This window comes from Palaemon carinicauda, chromosome 40, assembly GCF_036898095.1.
Source record: "Palaemon carinicauda isolate YSFRI2023 chromosome 40, ASM3689809v2, whole genome shotgun sequence".
NCBI classification, from domain to species: Eukaryota; Metazoa; Arthropoda; class Malacostraca; order Decapoda; family Palaemonidae; genus Palaemon; species Palaemon carinicauda.
The window spans coordinates 11625282-11630281 of NC_090764.1; positions in this window are offsets into that span (position 1 = coordinate 11625282).

Genomic DNA, 5000 nt, shown 5'->3' on the forward strand with positions numbered 1-5000 from the left:
AAAGTTATTTTATGGCTACAGAAATTTGTGTAATGCTACGAGTTACTTTTTTACTACAGAAATTCGCGTTAAATTATACAAGTTATTTTCAATTTGCTTAAAGGTACGTAAAAGTTATTTTTCGTCTACAAAAATTTGCGTACTATGATGTATGGAAGCTAAACTGGTTACCGTATATATTTAAATTGTATTCGCTATTTTTTTTTTAATTTGATCAGTTTTTGCATTTTCTTTATTGTGACGTTTACTAATATTTTTACTACTCTATGATAAATTAAATACCATTTGACAACGTTTAATAACTTTAAAATATCATGCAACATTTTTCTATTGTGACGTTTCATTTCTTACTAATTTTATTACTACTCTCTGATATAGTAAATACCATCTGGTCACATTCACTAACTTCGAAGTATCATGCATCATTTTTCTATTGTGACGTTTCATTTGTTACTAATTTTATTACTACTCTCTGATAAAGTAAATACCATTCGACCACATTTAATAACTTCGAAGTATAATGCAACATTTTTCTATTGTGACGTTTCATTTCTTACTAATTTTATTACTACTCTGATAAAGATACCATTTGGCCACATTTAATAACTTCGAAAGATCATGCAACATTTTTCTATTGTGACGTTTCATTTCTTACTAATTTTATTAGTACTCTATGATAAAGTAAATACCATTTGGACATTTAATAACTTCGAAAGATCATGCAATATTTTTCTATTGTGACGTTTCATTTCTTACTAATTTATTACTACTCTCTGATAAAGATACCATTTGGCCACATTTAATAACTTTGAAGTATCATGCAACATTTTTCTATTGTGACGTTTCATTTCTTACTAATTTTATTACTACTCTGATAAAGATACCATTTGGCTACGTTTAATAACTTCGAAGTATAATGTAGCATTTTTCTATTGTGACGTTTCATTTCTTACTAATTTTATTAGTACTCTCTGATAAAGTAAATACCATTTGGACATTTAATAACTTCGAAAGATCATGCAATATTTTTCTATTGTGACGTTTCATTTCTTACTAATTTTATTAGTACTCTATGATAAAGTAAATACCATTTGGACATTTAATAACTTCGAAAGATCATGCAATATTTTTCTATTGTGACGTTTCATTTCTTACTAATTTTATTAGTACTCTATGATAAAGATACCATTTGGCCACATTTAATAACCTCGAAGTATCATGGAACATTGTTCTATTGTGACGTTTCACTTCTTACTAATTTTATTAGTACTCTATGATAAAGTAAATACCATTTGGACATTTAATAACTTCGAAAGATCATGCAATATTTTTCTATTGTGACGTTTCATTTCTTACTAATTTATTACTACTCTCTGATAAAGATACCATTTGGCCACATTTAATAACCTCGAAGTATCATGGAACATTGTTCTATTGTGACGTTTCACTTCTTACTAATTTTATTAGTACTCTATGATAAAGTAAATACCATTTGGACATTTAATAACTTCGAAAGATCATGCAATATTTTTCTATTGTGACGTTTCATTTCTTACTAATTTATTACTACTCTCTGATAAAGATACCATTTGGCCACATTTAATAACCTCGAAGTATCATGGAACAAGTACCACGAGTATATATGTTCATATTTAACATGCCCATAACTATATAATACCTCCCACCCTCTAGAGAACTTAAATACTTAAAGTGTCTGTAAGATGTCACAGGGAATCACAATTGACCTAAGCTCCCACGAGTGGGTGATCAATCATCTGGACAAATATACACAGAAGGTAAATCTCCTCTCGGTTAATCTCCTTAAGGAAACATCGTCCGAGTGCAAATTCGTCTTGACGTAAGGAACTCGCGCATGAATAGCTGTCATGGGAGATATTACTTATCCTTTTTTTTTTTTTTTTTTTTTTTTTTATTGCAGGTTTCGTGTAAATTGATGTTATTGTTAATTGGATTAGAGTTTAATTAAGTAATTTTGATAATAATAAACGAGCGTTTTTTTAATTGCAGGTTTCAAATAAATTGATGTAATTGTTGATTGGATTAGAATTTAATTAAGTAATTTTGATAAGAATAAATGAATTTTGATAATAATAAACGGGCGTTTTTTAATTGCAGGTTTCAAATAAATTGATGTTATTGTTGATTGGAATAGAATTGAATTAAGTAATTTTGATAAGAATAAATGAATTTTGATAATAATAAACGGGCGTTTTTTAATTGCAGGTTTCGTATAAATTGATGTTATTGTTGATTGGATTAGAATTTAATTAAGTAATTGTGATAAGAATAAACGAATTTTGATAATAATAAACGAGCGGTTTTTAATTGCAGGTTTCAAATAAATTGATGTTTGTGTTAATTGGATTAGAATTTAATTAAGTAATTTTGATAAGAATAAATGAATTTTGATAATAATAATAATAGAGCGGTTTTTAATTGCAGGTTTCAAATAAATTGATGTTATTGTTGATTTGATTAGAATTTAATTAAGTAATTTTGATAAGAATAAATTAATATTGATAATAATAAACGAGCGTTTTTTAATTGTAGGTTTCAAATAAATTGATGTTATTTTTTATTGGATTAGAATTTAATTAAGTAATTTTGATAAGAATAAATGAATTTTGATAATAATAAACGAGCGTTTTTTAATTGCAGGTTTCGTATAAATTGATGTTATTGTTGATTGGATTAGAATTTAATTAAATAATTTTGATAAGAATAAACGAATTTTGATAATAATAAACGAGCGGTTTTTAATTGCAGGTTTCAAATAAATTGATGTTATTGTCGATTGGATTATGATTTAATTAAATAATTTTAATAAAAATAAACGAATTTTGATAATAATAAACTAGCGTTTTTTAATTGCAGGTTTCAAATAAATTTATGTTATTGTTGATTGGGGTTAAAATTTGATTAAGTAATTTTGATAAGAATAAACAAATTTTGATATTAATAAAAGAGCGTCTTTTAATTGCAGTTTTCAAATAAATTGATGTTTGTGCTGATTGGATTTAAATTTAATTAAGTAATTTTAATAAGAATAAACGAATTTTGATAATAATAAACGAGCGTTTTTTAATTGCAGGTTTCTAATAAATTGATGTTATTTTTTATTGGATTAGAATTTAATTAAGTAATTTTTAATAAAGATAAAAGAATTTTGATACTAATAAACGAACGATTAAAACTAGCCCCCAACACATATAACTAACCACTAAAGATTTATTGCCCAGAAACCGATTATTTTTTGTAATTACAATATTTAAGGAAAAAGACAGAAACTATGAATATTAAAAAATCCGATATAGATTTGTCTACTTTCAAAATACTTGTATTATTATTATTATTATTATTATTATTATTATTATTATTATTATTATTATTATTATCATTATTATTATTATTATTTTTATTTTTATTTTTATTTTTATTATTATTTATTATTATTATTATTACTTGCTAAGCTACAACCATAATTGGAAAAGCAGGATGCTTTAAGCCCAGGGCCTCCAACAGGGAAAATAGCCCTGTGAGGAAAGGAAACAAGAAAGAATCTACTTTCTATTAAAATAAGTCTTTACATTTTTATTACTATGCTGAATTTATTGTTCTGGTAACTTTTGCCATTATTTTTCTCTTCTGATAAACATTTGAAATTGCATTAATTAGAAAGTAACAAACTTTCAGAATAACCTCTCTCTCTCTCTCTCTCTCTCTCTCTCTCTCTCTCTCTCTCTCTCTCTCTCTCTCTCTCTCTCTCTCATAGACCCCAAAGTTTATGTTATGTGCTACCATAACTCATGAGAAAACTTCTAGCTCTTCTTCACCGCTGATTATTTTGCATTGCTTGTAAAGGACTTCCGGAAGTGGGATGGGGAAGAGAAAGAAGGAGAGTAAGCGGAAAGATTGGGGATCTGGGGGGAGGGGGGGGGGGAAGTGGGGTGTTTGGAGGTGCCCTTTTGTTACAGATAAGAAGAGGGGCGGAAAGAAGAATGAGGGGGTGTGCTACACTTTCCTTGGTCGCTTGTTTGTTTTTCTATCGGATGTCTAAGAAAGACTAGTTGAAACCAATTAAACTGTTTAGTTTTCTTTAAGGATTTATTTTTTATACCTTATTAATTTTTCTTTAAGGATTAATCGATAATTTATTCAGAATGGTTTTCACGATAACAGAAACAGTTTAAACAGTTTGGTCCTGATTAAGAATTGATCAATAATTTATTTAGATTTTTTTTTCTCTAAATAGATTTTTTTTTCTAAATTTTTTTTTTTTTTTTTTTTTTTTCACGAGACCCTCACCTACCTGACTAAGTCTGATAATAGTATCCAGTTACTCCTGACTCACAAGCAAAAAAAAAAGGTGAAATAGAGAAATGAGATTTTGATAAATAAAAAGATTAGAAAAAAAATCGATGGTATCTGAGAAGGGTGAATATCCAGAACGCCAGAGCTCCAATTCCACCGGTATAAAATACACACGCGCTATTTCGCCTGTTAACGGTAGATTAGTTCTGATGATAGGGTTGGCCTTTTGGGCAACGGACCAACTGGGCTAATTTCAGTAGATATACATCTCCTATATCGAAAGGGCGATGAAATTGATGTGAATTACGAGCTATAATTTTCCACTCGTGATATATGCAACACGCTGACACTATACTCAATTTTTTTAGTAAGGCGCATTTGCACTGACTCGCAGGTTTGCCCTTTTAGCTCGGAAAAGTTTCCTGCTAGCTGATTGGCTAGACAAGATATTTCTAACCAATCATCTATCAGGAAACTTTTCCGAGCTAAAAGGGCACCACCCCGTGCGAGGTAGTGCAAATGCGCCTCATTGAAAAAAATTGAGTATAGTTATAGTTTTTGCAAGTCCCGCAACTTTGGTTTTCTTAGCTAATTACATATGTAGATTAAATGATATATATATATATATATATATATATATATATATATATATATATATATATATATAT